The 22,542-nt window shown below is 47.4% G+C and overlaps 15 non-coding genes across 15 annotated transcripts; all 15 read left to right on the forward strand.

Annotated features, from left to right (window-relative positions):
- Window positions 1-2,226: 2,226 nt before the first annotated feature.
- Window positions 2,227-2,298, forward strand: TRNAP-UGG (transfer RNA proline (anticodon UGG)). Its single transcript has one exon. It is a non-coding gene; the product is annotated as a tRNA-Pro (tRNA).
- Window positions 2,299-2,706: 408 nt separating this feature from the next.
- On the forward strand, window positions 2,707-2,779 carry TRNAV-CAC (transfer RNA valine (anticodon CAC)). Its single transcript has one exon. It is a non-coding gene; the product is annotated as a tRNA-Val (tRNA).
- Window positions 2,780-4,094: 1,315 nt separating this feature from the next.
- Window positions 4,095-4,166, forward strand: TRNAS-UGA (transfer RNA serine (anticodon UGA)). The gene has a single exon. It is a non-coding gene; the product is annotated as a tRNA-Ser (tRNA).
- Window positions 4,167-4,586: 420 nt separating this feature from the next.
- TRNAV-CAC (transfer RNA valine (anticodon CAC)) lies at window positions 4,587-4,659 on the forward strand. The gene has a single exon. It is a non-coding gene; the product is annotated as a tRNA-Val (tRNA).
- A 1,315-nt stretch (window positions 4,660-5,974) lies between these two features.
- On the forward strand, window positions 5,975-6,046 carry TRNAP-UGG (transfer RNA proline (anticodon UGG)). The gene has a single exon. It is a non-coding gene; the product is annotated as a tRNA-Pro (tRNA).
- Window positions 6,047-6,466: 420 nt separating this feature from the next.
- TRNAV-CAC (transfer RNA valine (anticodon CAC)) lies at window positions 6,467-6,539 on the forward strand. The gene has a single exon. It is a non-coding gene; the product is annotated as a tRNA-Val (tRNA).
- A 1,319-nt stretch (window positions 6,540-7,858) lies between these two features.
- On the forward strand, window positions 7,859-7,930 carry TRNAP-UGG (transfer RNA proline (anticodon UGG)). The gene has a single exon. It is a non-coding gene; the product is annotated as a tRNA-Pro (tRNA).
- Window positions 7,931-9,718: 1,788 nt separating this feature from the next.
- On the forward strand, window positions 9,719-9,790 carry TRNAP-UGG (transfer RNA proline (anticodon UGG)). The gene has a single exon. It is a non-coding gene; the product is annotated as a tRNA-Pro (tRNA).
- Window positions 9,791-12,067: 2,277 nt separating this feature from the next.
- Window positions 12,068-12,140, forward strand: TRNAV-CAC (transfer RNA valine (anticodon CAC)). The gene has a single exon. It is a non-coding gene; the product is annotated as a tRNA-Val (tRNA).
- Window positions 12,141-13,459: 1,319 nt separating this feature from the next.
- TRNAP-UGG (transfer RNA proline (anticodon UGG)) lies at window positions 13,460-13,531 on the forward strand. The gene has a single exon. It is a non-coding gene; the product is annotated as a tRNA-Pro (tRNA).
- A 408-nt stretch (window positions 13,532-13,939) lies between these two features.
- TRNAV-CAC (transfer RNA valine (anticodon CAC)) lies at window positions 13,940-14,012 on the forward strand. The gene has a single exon. It is a non-coding gene; the product is annotated as a tRNA-Val (tRNA).
- Window positions 14,013-15,327: 1,315 nt separating this feature from the next.
- Window positions 15,328-15,399, forward strand: TRNAP-UGG (transfer RNA proline (anticodon UGG)). Its single transcript has one exon. It is a non-coding gene; the product is annotated as a tRNA-Pro (tRNA).
- A 420-nt stretch (window positions 15,400-15,819) lies between these two features.
- On the forward strand, window positions 15,820-15,894 carry TRNAV-CAC (transfer RNA valine (anticodon CAC)). Its single transcript has one exon. It is a non-coding gene; the product is annotated as a tRNA-Val (tRNA).
- A 1,315-nt stretch (window positions 15,895-17,209) lies between these two features.
- On the forward strand, window positions 17,210-17,281 carry TRNAP-UGG (transfer RNA proline (anticodon UGG)). The gene has a single exon. It is a non-coding gene; the product is annotated as a tRNA-Pro (tRNA).
- A 3,657-nt stretch (window positions 17,282-20,938) lies between these two features.
- Window positions 20,939-21,010, forward strand: TRNAP-UGG (transfer RNA proline (anticodon UGG)). The gene has a single exon. It is a non-coding gene; the product is annotated as a tRNA-Pro (tRNA).
- Window positions 21,011-22,542: the final 1,532 nt, after the last annotated feature.

Below are 22,542 nucleotides of genomic sequence, written 5' to 3' on the forward strand. Positions count from 1 at the left end.
ATTGATCAGAAGACTGCTAGTCTAGTGTGTTGGGCCACTTTCTCTCTTCTGTGTATCGTCCCCTCTTATTACATAAACAGCATAAGAGGAATAAAGGAAGGAAGGAAGGAAGGAAGGAACAGTGTATCGCAAGCACCTTCCACCCTGATGTCAATGGGCCACCAACCTTCGGGATGAGGAGGAGACCTGTGAAGACAGTCAGAGCGTGCCGACTGGGGCATTCATTTGGCTCATACACCGACAAGGCTTTCAGCGGCAGGAACAAACTTCAGGAATAGGCATTCTTGGCCTCGAATCCTAAGGGGGGTGCAAACGCTGAGGACAATTCCGTCAAATGCTCAAAGGACCGTGGCTCGTTGGTCTAGGGGTATGATTCTCGCTTTGGGTGCGAGAGGTCCCGGGTTCAAATCCCGGACCAGCCCAATCAAGGTGGTTAACTTGAGCTCCTTTTTTTTGTTTTTTCAATGTTATTTTCATTGGACAGACTCTCTGGTTTTCTCGGTAAGCAGTAGTCAATGAACAATTCACTTCCTGAACCTCTTTGCGTGCCATGTCCTTGCGACAAGCACTTTGTGTTCTCTGTTAGCTCTCAGTAACATTCCTTGATTTGCTTGTGAGTTTTGGCCGTCCGATCTCAAAGTGGAAATATGTCCTTCCCTCTGTACGCTGCATAGGCCCTCAGCTGGCATACTTGTATATGTGCGCATGCTTGATAGGACGTATGTTTTAGGCTGGATTGTGTGAGCTTCAGGCGCAAGGCATTTGATTAGTCTTTAAGCAGGTCCACTTGCACTGCCCTTTGCACCTGTTCTCCCAGTCCCTACAAAGGTGAGCAAGCAGCTGTTTCTGTAGTGTAGTGGTTATCACGTTCGCCTCACACGCGAAAGGTCCCCTGTTCGAGACCGGGCAGAAACACTCTCTGCTGGCATTTTACACAAAATAGTTTTTTTCCCCTTTTGTCACACACAAATGTAAAGTATGAACTTATTTGCGTTCCCATGGAAATAGCATATGCTCTCAAGAGCTTGAGAAATACACTGGGAAGGCAAGCATCCTCACATGTTTTCTGTATATGGGGCCAATAAAAAAATGCACGCGCTTGCATTTTGTGTATGTAATGTTGCAGAGCACAGAGAGGATTTATTTTCCCTACTGCTGGGTATTTGGGTCTCTGGGATCACAGTTGGGTCCGCTCCGTCCTCTGAAATGGTCCATATTAGTTACATAGGTTAGTGTACCAAAGAAATAATACATTTTCATATACAGCTTCTTCATTTCTGTGTTCTGAGGGATTACCAGTTGTAAGAAATGCACTTGCCGGTACAGTGATTCCCTGGCTTTCTCTGGCCCGAGAAAGCTTTTCCTCTGAAGTGGGAACAGAAGTTGGACTGCTTCTGCTGAACTTCCTGAAAGCAGAGCTGGCGGGAGGAGGGACTTTTTGAGTGCTGGGAAAATTTGAGCTGGAAATTTGCATCGGCTGGACAGAGATTGCTTGGAGCAGCCAAAATATAATAACGGCCATGGCGCTCAAGTAAAGCAGAAAGCTTTTAGTATACACCTTTTGCACTCTTGTCAACGAAGCTGGGCTCTGTGAATGCTCACCCTACGCAAGAAAAGAGAACAGAATTTGCTGGTGACCTAAATATATCTCGCCTGATCGAGCACGATCGAGCTCTGAGTGAGCAGCTGTGCAATGGTCATCTTTACCAAAGGGGAGATGCTGCTTTTTCCAGTGTCACGCCCATGCTCTCAGGGCTGGAGGGAGGAGGGCTGCTTTTTGTTTTTACAGGCAAAAGGAAAGGCCCAGCCCTCAGAGCTTCTGCCAATGCAGATCCCAGCAGGTGCAAAATAAAGGCTCTCCCCCACCTTGCCAGCTGCAGATTGATCAGAAGACTGCTAGTCTAGTGTGTTGGGCCACTTTCTCTCTTCTGTGTATCGTCCCCTCTTATTACATAAACAGCATAAGAGGAATAAAGGAAGGAAGGAAGGAAGGAACAGTGTATCGCAAGCACCTTCCACCCTGATGTCAATGGGCCACCAACCTTCGGGATGAGGAGGAGACCTGTGAAGACAGTCAGAGCGTGCCGACTGGGGCATTCATTTGGCTCATACACCGACAAGGCTTTCAGCGGCAGGAACAAACTTCAGGAATAGGCATTCTTGGCCTCGAATCCTAAGGGGGGTGCAAACGCTGAGGACAATTCCGTCAAATGCTCAAAGGACCGTGGCTCGTTGGTCTAGGGGTATGATTCTCGCTTTGGGTGCGAGAGGTCCCGGGTTCAAATCCCGGACGAGCCCAATCAAGGTGGTTAACTTGAGCTCCTTTTTTTTGTATTTTCATTGGACAGACTCTCTGGTTTTCTCGGTAAGCAGTAGTCGATGAACAATTCACTTCCTGAACCTCTTTGTGTGCCATGTCCTTGCGACAAGCACTTTGTGTTCTCTGTTAGCTCTCAGTAACATTCCTTGATTTGCTTGTGAGTTTTGGCCGTCCGATCTCAAAGTGGAAATATGTCCTTCCCTCTGTACGCTGCATAGGCCCTCAGCTGGCATACTTGTATATGTGCGCATGCTTGATAGGACGTATGTTTTAGGCTGGATTGTGTGAGCTTCAGGCGCAAGGCATTTGATTAGTCTTTAAGCAGGTCCACTTGCACTGCCCTTTGCACCTGTTCTCCCAGTCCCTACAAAGGTGAGCAAGCAGCTGTTTCTGTAGTGTAGTGGTTATCACGTTCGCCTCACACACGAAAGGTCCCCGGTTCGAGACCGGGCAGAAACACTCTCTGCTGGCATTTTACACAAAATAGTTTTTTTCCCCTTTTGTCACACACAAATGTAAAGTATGAACTTATTTGCGTTCCCATGGAAATAGCATATGCTCTCAAGAGCTTGAGAAATACACTGGGAAGGCAAGCATCCTCACATGTATTCTGTATATGGGGCCAATAAAAAAATGCACGCGCTTGCATTTTGTGTATGTAATGTTGCAGAGCACAGAGAGGATTTATTTTCCCTACTGCTGGGTATTTGGGTCTCTGGGATCACAGTTGGGTCCGCTCCGTCCTCTGAAATGGTCCATATTAGTTACATAGGTTAGTGTACCAAAGAAATAATACATTTTCATATACAGCTTCTTCATTTCTGTGTTCTGAGGGATTACCAGTTGTAAGAAATGCACTTGCCGGTACAGTGATTCCCTGGCTTTCTCTGGCCCGAGAAAGCTTTTCCTCTGAAGTGGGAACAGAAGTTGGACTGCTTCTGCTGAACTTCCTGAAAGCAGAGCTGGCGGGAGGAGGGACTTTTTGAGTGCTGGGAAAATTTGAGCTGGAAATTTGCATCGGCTGGACAGAGATTGCTTGGAGCAGCCAAAATATAATAACGGCCATGGCGCTCAAGTAAAGCAGAAAGCTTTTAGTATACACCTTTTGCACTCTTGTCAACGAAGCTGGGCTCTGTGAATGCTCACCCTACGCAAGAAAAGAGAACAGACTTTGCTGGTGACCTAAATATATCTCGCCTGATCGAGCACGATCGAGCTCTGAGTGAGCAGCTGTGCAATGGTCATCTTTACCAAAGGGGAGATGCTGCTTTTTCCAGTGTCACGCCCATGCTCTCAGGGCTGGAGGGAGGAGGGCTGCTTTTTGTTTTTACAGGCAAAAGGAAAGGCCCAGCCCTCAGAGCTTCTGCCAATGCAGATCCCAGCAGGTGCAAAATAAAGGCTCTCCCCCACCTTGCCAGCTGCAGATTGATCAGAAGACTGCTAGTCTAGTGTGTTGGGCCACTTTCTCTCTTCTGTGTATCGTCCCCTCTTATTACATAAACAGCATAAGAGGAATAAAGGAAGGAAGGAAGGAAGGAAGGAACAGTGTATCGCAAGCACCTTCCACCCTGATGTCAATGGGCCACCAACCTTCGGGATGAGGAGGAGACCTGTGAAGACAGTCAGAGCGTGCCGACTGGGGCATTCATTTGGCTCATACACCGACAAGGCTTTCAGCGGCAGGAACAAACTTCAGGAATAGGCATTCTTGGCCTCGAATCCTAAGGGGGGTGCAAACGCTGAGGACAATTCCGTCAAATGCTCAAAGGACCGTGGCTCGTTGGTCTAGGGGTATGATTCTCGCTTTGAGTGCGAGAGGTCCCGGGTTCAAATCCCGGACGAGCCCAATCAAGGTGGTTAACTTGAGCTCCTTTTTTTTGTTTTTTCAATGTTATTTTCATTGGACAGACTCTCTGGTTTTCTCGGTAAGCAGTAGTCGATGAACAATTCACTTCCTGAACCTCTTTGCGTGCCATGTCCTTGCGACAAGCACTTTGTGTTCTCTGTTAGCTCTCAGTAACATTCCTTGATTTGCTTGTGAGTTTTGGCCGTCCGATCTCAAAGTGGAAATATGTCCTTCCCTCTGTACGCTGCATAGGCCCTCAGCTGGCATACTTGTATATGTGCGCATGCTTGATAGGACGTATGTTTTAGGCTGGATTGTGTGAGCTTCAGGCGCAAGGCATTTGATTAGTCTTTAAGCAGGTCCACTTGCACTGCCCTTTGCACCTGTTCTCCCAGTCCCTACAAAGGTGAGCAAGCAGCTGTTTCTGTAGTGTAGTGGTTATCACGTTCGCCTCACACGCGAAAGGTCCCCGGTTCGAGACCGGGCAGAAACACTCTCTGCTGGCATTTTACACAAAATAGTTTTTTTCCCCTTTTGTCACACACAAATGTAAAGTATGAACTTATTTGCGTTCCCATGGAAATAGCATATGCTCTCAAGAGCTTGAGAAATACACTGGGAAGGCAAGCATCCTCACATGTATTCTGTATATGGGGCCAATAAAAAAATGCACGCGCTTGCATTTTGTGTATGTAATGTTGCAGAGCACAGAGAGGATTTATTTTCCCTACTGCTGGGTATTTGGGTCTCTGGGATCACAGTTGGGTCCGCTCCGTCCTCTGAAATGGTCCATATTAGTTACATAGGTTAGTGTACCAAAGAAATAATACATTTTCATATACAGCTTCTTCATTTCTGTGTTCTGAGGGATTACCAGTTGTAAGAAATGCACTTGCCGGTACAGTGATTCCCTGGCTTTCTCTGGCCCGAGAAAGCTTTTCCTCTGAAGTGGGAACAGAAGTTGGACTGCTTCTGCTGAACTTCCTGAAAGCAGAGCTGGCGGGAGGAGGGACTTTTTGAGTGCTGGGAAAATTTGAGCTGGAAATTTGCATCGGCTGGACAGAGATTGCTTGGAGCAGCCAAAATATAATAACGGCCATGGCGCTCAAGTAAAGCAGAAAGCTTTTAGTATACACCTTTTGCACTCTTGTCAACGAAGCTGGGCTCTGTGAATGCTCACCCTACGCAAGAAAAGAGAACAGACTTTGCTGGTGACCTAAATATATCTCGCCTGATCGAGCACGATCGAGCTCTGAGTGAGCAGCTGTGCAATGGTCATCTTTACCAAAGGGGAGATGCTGCTTTTTCCAGTGTCACGCCCATGCTCTCAGGGCTGGAGGGAGGAGGGCTGCTTTTTGTTTTTACAGGCAAAAGGAAAGGCCCAGCCCTCAGAGCTTCTGCCAATGCAGATCCCAGCAGGTGCAAAATAAAGGCTCTCCCCCACCTTGCCAGCTGCAGATTGATCAGAAGACTGCTAGTCTAGTGTGTTGGGCCACTTTCTCTCTTCTGTGTATCGTCCCCTCTTATTACATAAACAGCATAAGAGGAATAAAGGAAGGAAGGAAGGAAGGAAGGAACAGTGTATCGCAAGCACCTTCCACCCTGATGTCAATGGGCCACCAACCTTCGGGATGAGGAGGAGACCTGTGAAGACAGTCAGAGCGTGCTGACTGGGGCATTCATTTGGCTCATACACCGACAAGGCTTTCAGCGGCAGGAACAAACTTCAGGAATAGGCATTCTTGGCCTCGAATCCTAAGGGGGGTGCAAACGCTGAGGACAATTCCGTCAAATGCTCAAAGGACCGTGGCTCGTTGGTCTAGGGGTATGATTCTCGCTTTGGGTGCGAGAGGTCCCGGGTTCAAATCCCGGACGAGCCCAATCAAGGTGGTTAACTTGAGCTCCTTTTTTTTGTTTTTTCAATGTTATTTTCATTGGACAGACTCTCTGGTTTTCTCGGTAAGCAGTAGTCGATGAACAATTCACTTCCTGAACCTCTTTGTGTGCCATGTCCTTGCGACAAGCACTTTGTGTTCTCTGTTAGCTCTCAGTAACATTCCTTGATTTGCTTGTGAGTTTTGGCCGTCCGATCTCAAAGTGGAAATATGTCCTTCCCTCTGTACGCTGCATAGGCCCTCAGCTGGCATACTTGTATATGTGCGCATGCTTGATAGGACGTATGTTTTAGGCTGGATTGTGTGAGCTTCAGGCGCAAGGCATTTGATTAGTCTTTAAGCAGGTCCACTTGCACTGCCCTTTGCACCTGTTCTCCCAGTCCCTACAAAGGTGAGCAAGCAGCTGTTTCTGTAGTGTAGTGGTTATCACGTTCGCCTCACACGCGAAAGGTCCCCGGTTCGAGACCGGGCAGAAACACTCTCTGCTGGCATTTTACACAAAATAGTTTTTTTCCCCTTTTGTCACACACAAATGTAAAGTATGAACTTATTTGCGTTCCCATGGAAATAGCATATGCTCTCAAGAGCTTGAGAAATACACTGGGAAGGCAAGCATCCTCACATGTATTCTGTATATGGGGCCAATAAAAAAATGCACGCGCTTGCATTTTGTGTATGTAATGTTGCAGAGCACAGAGAGGATTTATTTTCCCTACTGCTGGGTATTTGGGTCTCTGGGATCACAGTTGGGTCCGCTCCGTCCTCTGAAATGGTCCATATTAGTTACATAGGTTAGTGTACCAAAGAAATAATACATTTTCATATACAGCTTCTTCATTTCTGTGTTCTGAGGGATTACCAGTTGTAAGAAATGCACTTGCCGGTACAGTGATTCCCTGGCTTTCTCTGGCCCGAGAAAGCTTTTCCTCTGAAGTGGGAACAGAAGTTGGACTGCTTCTGCTGAACTTCCTGAAAGCAGAGCTGGCGGGAGGAGGGACTTTTTGAGTGCTGGGAAAATTTGAGCTGGAAATTTGCATCGGCTGGACAGAGATTGCTTGGAGCAGCCAAAATATAATAACGGCCATGGCGCTCAAGTAAAGCAGAAAGCTTTTAGTATACACCTTTTGCACTCTTGTCAACGAAGCTGGGCTCTGTGAATGCTCACCCTACGCAAGAAAAGAGAACAGACTTTGCTGGTGACCTAAATATATCTCGCCTGATCGAGCACGATCGAGCTCTGAGTGAGCAGCTGTGCAATGGTCATCTTTACCAAAGGGGAGATGCTGCTTTTTCCAGTGTCACGCCCATGCTCTCAGGGCTGGAGGGAGGAGGGCTGCTTTTTGTTTTTACAGGCAAAAGGAAAGGCCCAGCCCTCAGAGCTTCTGCCAATGCAGATCCCAGCAGGTGCAAAATAAAGGCTCTCCCCCACCTTGCCAGCTGCAGATTGATCAGAAGACTGCTAGTCTAGTGTGTTGGGCCACTTTCTCTCTTCTGTGTATCGTCCCCTCTTATTACATAAACAGCATAAGAGGAATAAAGGAAGGAAGGAAGGAAGGAAGGAAGGAACAGTGTATCGCAAGCACCTTCCACCCTGATGTCAATGGGCCACCAACCTTCGGGATGAGGAGGAGACCTGTGAAGACAGTCAGAGCGTGCCGACTGGGGCATTCATTTGGCTCATACACCGACAAGGCTTTCAGCGGCAGGAACAAACTTCAGGAATAGGCATTCTTGGCCTCGAATCCTAAGGGGGGTGCAAACGCTGAGGACAATTCCGTCAAATGCTCAAAGGACCGTGGCTCGTTGGTCTAGGGGTATGATTCTCGCTTTGGGTGCGAGAGGTCCCGGGTTCAAATCCCGGACGAGCCCAATCAAGGTGGTTAACTTGAGCTCCTTTTTTTTGTTTTTTCAATGTTATTTTCATTGGACAGACTCTCTGGTTTTCTCGGTAAGCAGTAGTCGATGAACAATTCACTTCCTGAACCTCTTTGCGTGCCATGTCCTTGCGACAAGCACTTTGTGTTCTCTGTTAGCTCTCAGTAACATTCCTTGATTTGCTTGTGAGTTTTGGCCGTCCGATCTCAAAGTGGAAATATGTCCTTCCCTCTGTACGCTGCATAGGCCCTCAGCTGGCATACTTGTATATGTGCGCATGCTTGATAGGACGTATGTTTTAGGCTGGATTGTGTGAGCTTCAGGCGCAAGGCATTTGATTAGTCTTTAAGCAGGTCCACTTGCACTGCCCTTTGCACCTGTTCTCCCAGTCCCTACAAAGGTGAGCAAGCAGCTGTTTCTGTAGTGTAGTGGTTATAAAGGTCCCCGGTTCGAGACCGGGCAGAAACACTCTCTGCTGGCATTTTACACAAAATAGTTTTTTCCCCTTTTGTCACACACAAATGTAAAGTATGAACTTATTTGCGTTCCCATGGAAATAGCATATGCTCTCAAGAGCTTGAGAAATACACTGGGAAGGCAAGCATCCTCACATGTATTCTGTATATGGGGCCAATAAAAAAATGCACGCGCTTGCATTTTGTGTATGTAATGTTGCAGAGCACAGAGAGGATTTATTTTCCCTACTGCTGGGTATTTGGGTCTCTGGGATCACAGTTGGGTCCGCTCCGTCCTCTGAAATGGTCCATATTAGTTACATAGGTTAGTGTACCAAAGAAATAATACATTTTCATATACAGCTTCTTCATTTCTGTGTTCTGAGGGATTACCAGTTGTAAGAAATGCACTTGCCGGTACAGTGATTCCCTGGCTTTCTCTGGCCCGAGAAAGCTTTTCCTCTGAAGTGGGAACAGAAGTTGGACTGCTTCTGCTGAACTTCCTGAAAGCAGAGCTGGCGGGAGGAGGGACTTTTTGAGTGCTGGGAAAATTTGAGCTGGAAATTTGCATCGGCTGGACAGAGATTGCTTGGAGCAGCCAAAATATAATAACGGCCATGGCGCTCAAGTAAAGCAGAAAGCTTTTAGTATACACCTTTTGCACTCTTGTCAACGAAGCTGGGCTCTGTGAATGCTCACCCTACGCAAGAAAAGAGAACAGACTTTGCTGGTGACCTAAATATATCTCGCCTGATCGAGCACGATCGAGCTCTGAGTGAGCAGCTGTGCAATGGTCATCTTTACCAAAGGGGAGATGCTGCTTTTTCCAGTGTCACGCCCATGCTCTCAGGGCTGGAGGGAGGAGGGCTGCTTTTTGTTTTTACAGGCAAAAGGAAAGGCCCAGCCCTCAGAGCTTCTGCCAATGCAGATCCCAGCAGGTGCAAAATAAAGGCTCTCCCCCACCTTGCCAGCTGCAGATTGATCAGAAGACTGCTAGTCTAGTGTGTTGGGCCACTTTCTCTCTTCTGTGTATCGTCCCCTCTTATTACATAAACAGCATAAGAGGAATAAAGGAAGGAAGGAAGGAAGGAAGGAACAGTGTATCGCAAGCACCTTCCACCCTGATGTCAATGGGCCACCAACCTTCGGGATGAGGAGGAGACCTGTGAAGACAGTCAGAGCGTGCCGACTGGGGCATTCATTTGGCTCATACACCGACAAGGCTTTCAGCGGCAGGAACAAACTTCAGGAATAGGCATTCTTGGCCTCGAATCCTAAGGGGGGTGCAAACGCTGAGGACAATTCCGTCAAATGCTCAAAGGACCGTGGCTCGTTGGTCTAGGGGTATGATTCTCGCTTTGGGTGCGAGAGGTCCCGGGTTCAAATCCCGGACGAGCCCAATCAAGGTGGTTAACTTGAGCTCCTTTTTTTTGTTTTTTCAATGTTATTTTCATTGGACAGACTCTCTGGTTTTCTCGGTAAGCAGTAGTCGATGAACAATTCACTTCCTGAACCTCTTTGCGTGCCATGTCCTTGCGACAAGCACTTTGTGTTCTCTGTTAGCTCTCAGTAACATTCCTTGATTTGCTTGTGAGTTTTGGCCGTCCGATCTCAAAGTGGAAATATGTCCTTCCCTCTGTACGCTGCATAGGCCCTCAGCTGGCATACTTGTATATGTGCGCATGCTTGATAGGACGTATGTTTTAGGCTGGATTGTGTGAGCTTCAGGCGCAAGGCATTTGATTAGTCTTTAAGCAGGTCCACTTGCACTGCCCTTTGCACCTGTTCTCCCAGTCCCTACAAAGGTGAGCAAGCAGCTGTTTCTGTAGTGTAGTGGTTATCACGTTCGCTTCACACGCGAAAGGTCCCCTGTTCGAGACCGGGCAGAAACACTCTCTGCTGGCATTTTACACAAAATAGTTTTTTTCCCCTTTTGTCACACACAAATGTAAAGTATGAACTTATTTGCGTTCCCATGGAAATAGCATATGCTCTCAAGAGCTTGAGAAATACACTGGGAAGGCAAGCATCCTCACATGTTTTCTGTATATGGGGCCAATAAAAAAATGCACGCGCTTGCATTTTGTGTATGTAATGTTGCAGAGCACAGAGAGGATTTATTTTCCCTACTGCTGGGTATTTGGGTCTCTGGGATCACAGTTGGGTCCGCTCCGTCCTCTGAAATGGTCCATATTAGTTACATAGGTTAGTGTACCAAAGAAATAATACATTTTCATATACAGCTTCTTCATTTCTGTGTTCTGAGGGATTACCAGTTGTAAGAAATGCACTTGCCGGTACAGTGATTCCCTGGCTTTCTCTGGCCCGAGAAAGCTTTTCCTCTGAAGTGGGAACAGAAGTTGGACTGCTTCTGCTGAACTTCCTGAAAGCAGAGCTGGCGGGAGGAGGGACTTTTTGAGTGCTGGGAAAATTTGAGCTGGAAATTTGCATCGGCTGGACAGAGATTGCTTGGAGCAGCCAAAATATAATAACGGCCATGGCGCTCAAGTAAAGCAGAAAGCTTTTAGTATACACCTTTTGCACTCTTGTCAACGAAGCTGGGCTCTGTGAATGCTCACCCTACGCAAGAAAAGAGAACAGACTTTGCTGGTGACCTAAATATATCTCGCCTGATCGAGCACGATCGAGCTCTGAGTGAGCAGCTGTGCAATGGTCATCTTTACCAAAGGGGAGATGCTGCTTTTTCCAGTGTCACGCCCATGCTCTCAGGGCTGGAGGGAGGAGGGCTGCTTTTTGTTTTTACAGGCAAAAGGAAAGGCCCAGCCCTCAGAGCTTCTGCCAATGCAGATCCCAGCAGGTGCAAAATAAAGGCTCTCCCCCACCTTGCCAGCTGCAGATTGATCAGAAGACTGCTAGTCTAGTGTGTTGGGCCACTTTCTCTCTTCTGTGTATCGTCCCCTCTTATTACATAAACAGCATAAGAGGAATAAAGGAAGGAAGGAAGGAAGGAAGGAACAGTGTATCGCAAGCACCTTCCACCCTGATGTCAATGGGCCACCAACCTTCGGGATGAGGAGGAGACCTGTGAAGACAGTCAGAGCGTGCCGACTGGGGCATTCATTTGGCTCATACACCGACAAGGCTTTCAGCGGCAGGAACAAACTTCAGGAATAGGCATTCTTGGCCTCGAATCCTAAGGGGGGTGCAAACGCTGAGGACAATTCCGTCAAATGCTCAAAGGACCGTGGCTCGTTGGTCTAGGGGTATGATTCTCGCTTTGGGTGCGAGAGGTCCCAATCAAGGTGGTTAACTTGAGCTCCTTTTTTTTGTTTTTTCAATGTTATTTTCATTGGACAGACTCTCTGGTTTTCTCGGTAAGCAGTAGTCGATGAACAATTCACTTCCTGAACCTCTTTGCGTGCCATGTCCTTGCGACAAGCACTTTGTGTTCTCTGTTAGCTCTCAGTAACATTCCTTGATTTGCTTGTGAGTTTTGGCCGTCCGATCTCAAAGTGGAAATATGTCCTTCCCTCTGTACGCTGCATAGGCCCTCAGCTGGCATACTTGTATATGTGCGCATGCTTGATAGGACGTATGTTTTAGGCTGGATTGTGTGAGCTTCAGGCGCAAGGCATTTGATTAGTCTTTAAGCAGGTCCACTTGCACTGCCCTTTGCACCTGTTCTCCCAGTCCCTACAAAGGTGAGCAAGCAGCTGTTTCTGTAGTGTAGTGGTTATCACGTTCGCCTCACACGCGAAAGGTCCCCGGTTCGAGACCGGGCAGAAACACTCTCTGCTGGCATTTTACACAAAATAGTTTTTTTCCCCTTTTGTCACACACAAATGTAAAGTATGAACTTATTTGCGTTCTCATGGAAATAGCATATGCTCTCAAGAGCTTGAGAAATACACTGGGAAGGCAAGCATCCTCACATGTATTCTGTATATGGGGCCAATAAAAAAATGCACGCGCTTGCATTTTGTGTATGTAATGTTGCAGAGCACAGAGAGGATTTATTTTCCCTACTGCTGGGTATTTGGGTCTCTGGGATCACAGTTGGGTCCGCTCCGTCCTCTGAAATGGTCCATATTAGTTACATAGGTTAGTGTACCAAAGAAATAATACATTTTCATATACAGCTTCTTCATTTCTGTGTTCTGAGGGATTACCAGTTGTAAGAAATGCACTTGCCGGTACAGTGATTCCCTGGCTTTCTCTGGCCCGAGAAAGCTTTTCCTCTGAAGTGGGAACAGAAGTTGGACTGCTTCTGCTGAACTTCCTGAAAGCAGAGCTGGCGGGAGGAGGGACTTTTTGAGTGCTGGGAAAATTTGAGCTGGAAATTTGCATCGGCTGGACAGAGATTGCTTGGAGCAGCCAAAATATAATAACGGCCATGGCGCTCAAGTAAAGCAGAAAGCTTTTAGTATACACCTTTTGCACTCTTGTCAACGAAGCTGGGCTCTGTGAATGCTCACCCTACGCAAGAAAAGAGAACAGACTTTGCTGGTGACCTAAATATATCTCGCCTGATCGAGCACGATCGAGCTCTGAGTGAGCAGCTGTGCAATGGTCATCTTTACCAAAGGGGAGATGCTGCTTTTTCCAGTGTCACGCCCATGCTCTCAGGGCTGGAGGGAGGAGGGCTGCTTTTTGTTTTTACAGGCAAAAGGAAAGGCCCAGCCCTCAGAGCTTCTGCCAATGCAGATCCCAGCAGGTGCAAAATAAAGGCTCTCCCCCACCTTGCCAGCTGCAGATTGATCAGAAGACTGCTAGTCTAGTGTGTTGGGCCACTTTCTCTCTTCTGTGTATCGTCCCCTCTTATTACATAAACAGCATAAGAGGAATAAAGGAAGGAAGGAAGGAAGGAAGGAAGGAACAGTGTATCGCAAGCACCTTCCACCCTGATGTCAATGGGCCACCAACCTTCGGGATGAGGAGGAGACCTGTGAAGACAGTCAGAGCGTGCCGACTGGGGCATTCATTTGGCTCATACACCGACAAGGCTTTCAGCGGCAGGAACAAACTTCAGGAATAGGCATTCTTGGCCTCGAATCCTAAGGGGGGTGCAAACGCTGAGGACAATTCCGTCAAATGCTCAAAGGACCGTGGCTCGTTGGTCTAGGGGTATGATTCTCGCTTTGGGTGCGAGAGGTCCCGGGTTCAAATCCCGGACGAGCCCAATCAAGGTGGTTAACTTGAGCTCCTTTTTTTTGTATTTTCATTGGACAGACTCTCTGGTTTTCTCGGTAAGCAGTAGTCGATGAACAATTCACTTCCTGAACCTCTTTGTGTGCCATGTCCTTGCGACAAGCACTTTGTGTTCTCTGTTAGCTCTCAGTAACATTCCTTGATTTGCTTGTGAGTTTTGGCCGTCCGATCTCAAAGTGGAAATATGTCCTTCCCTCTGTACGCTGCATAGGCCCTCAGCTGGCATACTTGTATATGTGCGCATGCTTGATAGGACGTATGTTTTAGGCTGGATTGTGTGAGCTTCAGGCGCAAGGCATTTGATTAGTCTTTAAGCAGGTCCACTTGCACTGCCCTTTGCACCTGTTCTCCCAGTCCCTACAAAGGTGAGCAAGCAGCTGTTTCTGTAGTGTAGTGGTTATCACGTTCGCCTCACACACGAAAGGTCCCCGGTTCGAGACCGGGCAGAAACACTCTCTGCTGGCATTTTACACAAAATAGTTTTTTTCCCCTTTTGTCACACACAAATGTAAAGTATGAACTTATTTGCGTTCCCATGGAAATAGCATATGCTCTCAAGAGCTTGAGAAATACACTGGGAAGGCAAGCATCCTCACATGTATTCTGTATATGGGGCCAATAAAAAAATGCACGCGCTTGCATTTTGTGTATGTAATGTTGCAGAGCACAGAGAGGATTTATTTTCCCTACTGCTGGGTATTTGGGTCTCTGGGATCACAGTTGGGTCCGCTCCGTCCTCTGAAATGGTCCATATTAGTTACATAGGTTAGTGTACCAAAGAAATAATACATTTTCATATACAGCTTCTTCATTTCTGTGTTCTGAGGGATTACCAGTTGTAAGAAATGCACTTGCCGGTACAGTGATTCCCTGGCTTTCTCTGGCCCGAGAAAGCTTTTCCTCTGAAGTGGGAACAGAAGTTGGACTGCTTCTGCTGAACTTCCTGAAAGCAGAGCTGGCGGGAGGAGGGACTTTTTGAGTGCTGGGAAAATTTGAGCTGGAAATTTGCATCGGCTGGACAGAGATTGCTTGGAGCAGCCAAAATATAATAACGGCCATGGCGCTCAAGTAAAGCAGAAAGCTTTTAGTATACACCTTTTGCACTCTTGTCAACGAAGCTGGGCTCTGTGAATGCTCACCCTACGCAAGAAAAGAGAACAGACTTTGCTGGTGACCTAAATATATCTCGCCTGATCGAGCACGATCGAGCTCTGAGTGAGCAGCTGTGCAATGGTCATCTTTACCAAAGGGGAGATGCTGCTTTTTCCAGTGTCACGCCCATGCTCTCAGGGCTGGAGGGAGGAGGGCTGCTTTTTGTTTTTACAGGCAAAAGGAAAGGCCCAGCCCTCAGAGCTTCTGCCAATGCAGATCCCAGCAGGTGCAAAATAAAGGCTCTCCCCCACCTTGCCAGCTGCAGATTGATCAGAAGACTGCTAGTCTAGTGTGTTGGGCCACTTTCTCTCTTCTGTGTATCGTCCCCTCTTATTACATAAACAGCATAAGAGGAATAAAGGAAGGAAGGAAGGAAGGAAGGAACAGTGTATCGCAAGCACCTTCCACCCTGATGTCAATGGGCCACCAACCTTCGGGATGAGGAGGAGACCTGTGAAGACAGTCAGAGCGTGCCGACTGGGGCATTCATTTGGCTCATACACCGACAAGGCTTTCAGCGGCAGGAACAAACTTCAGGAATAGGCATTCTTGGCCTCGAATCCTAAGGGGGGTGCAAACGCTGAGGACAATTCCGTCAAATGCTCAAAGGACCGTGGCTCGTTGGTCTAGGGGTATGATTCTCGCTTTGGGTGCGAGAGGTCCCGGGTTCAAATCCCGGACGAGCCCAATCAAGGTGGTTAACTTGAGCTCCTTTTTTTTGTTTTTTCAATGTTATTTTCATTGGACAGACTCTCTGGTTTTCTCGGTAAGCAGTAGTCGATGAACAATTCACTTCCTGAACCTCTTTGCGTGCCATGTCCTTGCGACAAGCACTTTGTGTTCTCTGTTAGCTCTCAGTAACATTCCTTGATTTGCTTGTGAGTTTTGGCCGTCCGATCTCAAAGTGGAAATATGTCCTTCCCTCTGTACGCTGCATAGGCCCTCAGCTGGCATACTTGTATATGTGCGCATGCTTGATAGGACGTATGTTTTAGGCTGGATTGTGTGAGCTTCAGGCGCAAGGCATTTGATTAGTCTTTAAGCAGGTCCACTTGCACTGCCCTTTGCACCTGTTCTCCCAGTCCCTACAAAGGTGAGCAAGCAGCTGTTTCTGTAGTGTAGTGGTTATCACGTTCGCCTCACACGCGAAAGGTCCCCCCGGTTCGAGACCGGGCAGAAACACTCTCTGCTGGCATTTTACACAAAATAGTTTTTTTCCCCTTTTGTCACACACAAATGTAAAGTATGAACTTATTTGCGTTCCCATGGAAATAGCATATGCTCTCAAGAGCTTGAGAAATACACTGGGAAGGCAAGCATCCTCACATGTATTCTGTATATGGGGCCAATAAAAAAATGCACGCGCTTGCATTTTGTGTATGTAATGTTGCAGAGCACAGAGAGGATTTATTTTCCCTACTGCTGGGTATTTGGGTCTCTGGGATCACAGTTGGGTCCGCTCCGTCCTCTGAAATGGTCCATATTAGTTACATAGGTTAGTGTACCAAAGAAATAATACATTTTCATATACAGCTTCTTCATTTCTGTGTTCTGAGGGATTACCAGTTGTAAGAAATGCACTTGCCGGTACAGTGATTCCCTGGCTTTCTCTGGCCCGAGAAAGCTTTTCCTCTGAAGTGGGAACAGAAGTTGGACTGCTTCTGCTGAACTTCCTGAAAGCAGAGCTGGCGGGAGGAGGGACTTTTTGAGTGCTGGGAAAATTTGAGCTGGAAATTTGCATCGGCTGGACAGAGATTGCTTGGAGCAGCCAAAATATAATAACGGCCATGGCGCTCAAGTAAAGCAGAAAGCTTTTAGTATACACCTTTTGCACTCTTGTCAACGAAGCTGGGCTCTGTGAATGCTCACCCTACGCAAGAAAAGAGAACAGACTTTGCTGGTGACCTAAATATATCTCGCCTGATCGAGCACGATCGAGCTCTGAGTGAGCAGCTGTGCAATGGTCATCTTTACCAAAGGGGAGATGCTGCTTTTTCCAGTGTCACGCCCATGCTCTCAGGGCTGGAGGGAGGAGGGCTGCTTTTTGTTTTTACAGGCAAAAGGAAAGGCCCAGCCCTCAGAGCTTCTGCCAATGCAGATCCCAGCAGGTGCAAAATAAAGGCTCTCCCCCACCTTGCCAGCTGCAGATTGATCAGAAGACTGCTAGTCTAGTGTGTTGGGCCACTTTCTCTCTTCTGTGTATCGTCCCCTCTTATTACATAAACAGCATAAGAGGAATAAAGGAAGGAAGGAAGGAAGGAAGGAACAGTGTATCGCAAGCACCTTCCACCCTGATGTCAATGGGCCACCAACCTTCGGGATGAGGAGGAGACCTGTGAAGACAGTCAGAGCGTGCTGACTGGGGCATTCATTTGGCTCATACACCGACAAGGCTTTCAGCGGCAGGAACAAACTTCAGGAATAGGCATTCTTGGCCTCGAATCCTAAGGGGGGTGCAAACGCTGAGGACAATTCCGTCAAATGCTCAAAGGACCGTGGCTCGTTGGTCTAGGGGTATGATTCTCGCTTTGGGTGCGAGAGGTCCCGGGTTCAAATCCCGGACGAGCCCAATCAAGGTGGTTAACTTGAGCTCCTTTTTTTTGTTTTTTCAATGTTATTTTCATTGGACAGACTCTCTGGTTTTCTCGGTAAGCAGTAGTCGATGAACAATTCACTTCCTGAACCTCTTTGCATGCCATGTCCTTGCGACAAGCACTTTGTGTTCTCTGTTAGCTCTCAGTAACATTCCTTGATTTGCTTGTGAGTTTTGGCCGTCCGATCTCAAAGTGGAAATATGTCCTTCCCTCTGTACGCTGCATAGGCCCTCAGCTGGCATACTTGTATATGTGCGCATGCTTGATAGGACGTATGTTTTAGGCTGGATTGTGTGAGCTTCAGGCGCAAGGCATTTGATTAGTCTTTAAGCAGGTCCACTTGCACTGCCCTTTGCACCTGTTCTCCCAGTCCCTACAAAGGTGAGCAAGCAGCTGTTTCTGTAGTGTAGTGGTTATCACGTTCGCCTCACACGCGAAAGGTCCTCCCGGTTCGAGACCGGGCAGAAACACTCTCTGCTGGCATTTTACACAAAATAGTTTTTTTCCCCTTTTGTCACACACAAATGTAAAGTATGAACTTATTTGCGTTCCCATGGAAATAGCATATGCTCTCAAGAGCTTGAGAAATACACTGGGAAGGCAAGCATCCTCACATGTATTCTGTATATGGGGCCAATAAAAAAATGCACGCGCTTGCATTTTGTGTATGTAATGTTGCAGAGCACAGAGAGGATTTATTTTCCCTACTGCTGGGTATTTGGGTCTCTGGGATCACAGTTGGGTCCGCTCCGTCCTCTGAAATGGTCCATATTAGTTACATAGGTTAGTGTACCAAAGAAATAATACATTTTCATATACAGCTTCTTCATTTCTGTGTTCTGAGGGATTACCAGTTGTAAGAAATGCACTTGCCGGTACAGTGATTCCCTGGCTTTCTCTGGCCCGAGAAAGCTTTTCCTCTGAAGTGGGAACAGAAGTTGGACTGCTTCTGCTGAACTTCCTGAAAGCAGAGCTGGCGGGAGGAGGGACTTTTTGAGTGCTGGGAAAATTTGAGCTGGAAATTTGCATCGGCTGGACAGAGATTGCTTGGAGCAGCCAAAATATAATAACGGCCATGGCGCTCAAGTAAAGCAGAAAGCTTTTAGTATACACCTTTTGCACTCTTGTCAACGAAGCTGGGCTCTGTGAATGCTCACCCTACGCAAGAAAAGAGAACAGACTTTGCTGGTGACCTAAATATATCTCGCCTGATCGAGCACGATCGAGCTCTGAGTGAGCAGCTGTGCAATGGTCATCTTTACCAAAGGGGAGATGCTGCTTTTTCCAGTGTCACGCCCATGCTCTCAGGGCTGGAGGGAGGAGGGCTGCTTTTTGTTTTTACAGGCAAAAGGAAAGGCCCAGCCCTCAGAGCTTCTGCCAATGCAGATCCCAGCAGGTGCAAAATAAAGGCTCTCCCCCACCTTGCCAGCTGCAGATTGATCAGAAGACTGCTAGTCTAGTGTGTTGGGCCACTTTCTCTCTTCTGTGTATCGTCCCCTCTTATTACATAAACAGCATAAGAGGAATAAAGGAAGGAAGGAAGGAAGGAAGGAAGGAAGGAAGGAACAGTGTATCGCAAGCACCTTCCACCCTGATGTCAATGGGCCACCAACCTTCGGGATGAGGAGGAGACCTGTGAAGACAGTCAGAGCGTGCCGACTGGGGCATTCATTTGGCTCATACACCGACAAGGCTTTCAGCGGCAGGAACAAACTTCAGGAATAGGCATTCTTGGCCTCGAATCCTAAGGGGGGTGCAAACGCTGAGGACAATTCCGTCAAATGCTCAAAGGACCGTGGCTCGTTGGTCTAGGGGTATGATTCTCGCTAAGGTGGTTAACTTGAGCTCCTTTTTTTTGTTTTTTCAATGTTATTTTCATTGGACAGACTCTCTGGTTTTCTCGGTAAGCAGTAGTCGATGAACAATTCACTTCCTGAACCTCTTTGTGTGCCATGTCCTTGCGACAAGCACTTTGTGTTCTCTGTTAGCTCTCAGTAACATTCCTTGATTTGCTTGTGAGTTTTGGCCGTCCGATCTCAAAGTGGAAATATGTCCTTCCCTCTGTACGCTGCATAGGCCCTCAGCTGGCATACTTGTATATGTGCGCATGCTTGATAGGACGTATGTTTTAGGCTGGATTGTGTGAGCTTCAGGCGCAAGGCATTTGATTAGTCTTTAAGCAGGTCCACTTGCACTGCCCTTTGCACCTGTTCTCCCAGTCCCTACAAAGGTGAGCAAGCAGCTGTTTCTGTAGTGTAGTGGTTATCACGTTCGCCTCACACGCGAAAGGTCTTTCGAGACCGGGCAGAAACACTCTCTGCTGGCATTTTACACAAAATAGTTTTTTTCCCCTTTTGTCACACACAAATGTAAAGTATGAACTTATTTGCGTTCCCATGGAAATAGCATATGCTCTCAAGAGCTTGAGAAATACACTGGGAAGGCAAGCATCCTCACATGTATTCTGTATATGGGGCCAATAAAAAAATGCACGCGCTTGCATTTTGTGTATGTAATGTTGCAGAGCACAGAGAGGATTTATTTTCCCTACTGCTGGGTATTTGGGTCTCTGGGATCACAGTTGGGTCCGCTCCGTCCTCTGAAATGGTCCATATTAGTTACATAGGTTAGTGTACCAAAGAAATAATACATTTTCATATACAGCTTCTTCATTTCTGTGTTCTGAGGGATTACCAGTTGTAAGAAATGCACTTGCCGGTACAGTGATTCCCTGGCTTTCTCTGGCCCGAGAAAGCTTTTCCTCTGAAGTGGGAACAGAAGTTGGACTGCTTCTGCTGAACTTCCTGAAAGCAGAGCTGGCGGGAGGAGGGACTTTTTGAGTGCTGGGAAAATTTGAGCTGGAAATTTGCATCGGCTGGACAGAGATTGCTTGGAGCAGCCAAAATATAATAACGGCCATGGCGCTCAAGTAAAGCAGAAAGCTTTTAGTATACACCTTTTGCACTCTTGTCAACGAAGCTGGGCTCTGTGAATGCTCACCCTACGCAAGAAAAGAGAACAGACTTTGCTGGTGACCTAAATATATCTCGCCTGATCGAGCACGATCGAGCTCTGAGTGAGCAGCTGTGCAATGGTCATCTTTACCAAAGGGGAGATGCTGCTTTTTCCAGTGTCACGCCCATGCTCTCAGGGCTGGAGGGAGGAGGGCTGCTTTTTGTTTTTACAGGCAAAAGGAAAGGCCCAGCCCTCAGAGCTTCTGCCAATGCAGATCCCAGCAGGTGCAAAATAAAGGCTCTCCCCCACCTTGCCAGCTGCAGATTGATCAGAAGACTGCTAGTCTAGTGTGTTGGGCCACTTTCTCTCTTCTGTGTATCGTCCCCTCTTATTACATAAACAGCATAAGAGGAATAAAGGAAGGAAGGAAGGAAGGAAGGAAGGAACAGTGTATCGCAAGCACCTTCCACCCTGATGTCAATGGGCCACCAACCTTCGGGATGAGGAGGAGACCTGTGAAGACAGTCAGAGCGTGCCGACTGGGGCATTCATTTGGCTCATACACCGACAAGGCTTTCAGCGGCAGGAACAAACTTCAGGAATAGGCATTCTTGGCCTCGAATCCTAAGGGGGGTGCAAACGCTGAGGACAATTCCGTCAAATGCTCAAAGGACCGTGGCTCGTTGGTCTAGGGGTATGATTCTCGCTTTGGGTGCGAGAGGTCCCGGGTTCAAATCTCGGACGAGCCCAATCAAGGTGGTTAACTTGAGCTCCTTTTTTTTGTTTTTTCAATGTTATTTTCATTGGACAGACTCTCTGGTTTTCTCGGTAAGCAGTAGTCGATGAACAATTCACTTCCTGAACCTCTTTGCGTGCCATGTCCTTGCGACAAGCACTTTGTGTTCTCTGTTAGCTCTCAGTAACATTCCTTGATTTGCTTGTGAGTTTTGGCCGTCCGATCTCAAAGTGGAAATATGTCCTTCCCTCTGTACGCTGCATAGGCCCTCAGCTGGCATACTTGTATATGTGCGCATGCTTGATAGGACGTATGTTTTAGGCTGGATTGTGTGAGCTTCAGGCGCAAGGCATTTGATTAGTCTTTAAGCAGGTCCACTTGCACTGCCCTTTGCACCTGTTCTCCCAGTCCCTACAAAGGTGAGCAAGCAGCTGTTTCTGTAGTGTAGTGGTTATCACATTCGCCTCACACGCGAAAGGTCCCCTGTTCGAGACCGGGCAGAAACACTCTCTGCTGGCATTTTACACAAAATAGTTTTTTTCCCCTTTTGTCACACACAAATGTAAAGTATGAACTTATTTGCGTTCCCATGGAAATAGCATATGCTCTCAAGAGCTTGAGAAATACACTGGGAAGGCAAGCATCCTCACATGTATTCTGTATATGGGGCCAATAAAAAAATGCACGCGCTTGCATTTTGTGTATGTAATGTTGCAGAGCACAGAGAGGATTTATTTTCCCTACTGCTGGGTATTTGGGTCTCTGGGATCACAGTTGGGTCTGCTCCGTCCTCTGAAATGGTCCATATTAGTTACATAGGTTAGTGTACCAAAGAAATAATACATTTTCATATACAGCTTCTTCATTTCTGTGTTCTGAGGGATTACCAGTTGTAAGAAATGCACTTGCCGGTACAGTGATTCCCTGGCTTTCTCTGGCCCGAGAAAGCTTTTCCTCTGAAGTGGGAACAGAAGTTGGACTGCTTCTGCTGAACTTCCTGAAAGCAGAGCTGGCGGGAGGAGGGACTTTTTGAGTGCTGGGAAAATTTGAGCTGGAAATTTGCATCGGCTGGACAGAGATTGCTTGGAGCAGCCAAAATATAATAACGGCCATGGCGCTCAAGTAAAGCAGAAAGCTTTTAGTATACACCTTTTGCACTCTTGTCAACGAAGCTGGGCTCTGTGAATGCTCACCCTACGCAAGAAAAGAGAACAGACTTTGCTGGTGACCTAAATATATCTCGCCTGATCGAGCACGATCGAGCTCTGAGTGAGCAGCTGTGCAATGGTCATCTTTACCAAAGGGGAGATGCTGCTTTTTCCAGTGTCACGCCCATGCTCTCAGGGCTGGAGGGAGGAGGGCTGCTTTTTGTTTTTACAGGCAAAAGGAAAGGCCCAGCCCTCAGAGCTTCTGCCAATGCAGATCCCAGCAGGTGCAAAATAAAGGCTCTCCCCCACCTTGCCAGCTGCAGATTGATCAGAAGACTGCTAGTCTAGTGTGTTGGGCCACTTTCTCTCTTCTGTGTATCGTCCCCTCTTATTACAT

The sequence above is a fragment of the Ambystoma mexicanum genome, chromosome 2q (assembly GCF_040938575.1).
Source record: "Ambystoma mexicanum isolate Mex_15411 chromosome 2q, UKY_AmexF1_1, whole genome shotgun sequence".
NCBI lineage: Eukaryota > Metazoa > Chordata > Amphibia > Caudata > Ambystomatidae > Ambystoma > Ambystoma mexicanum.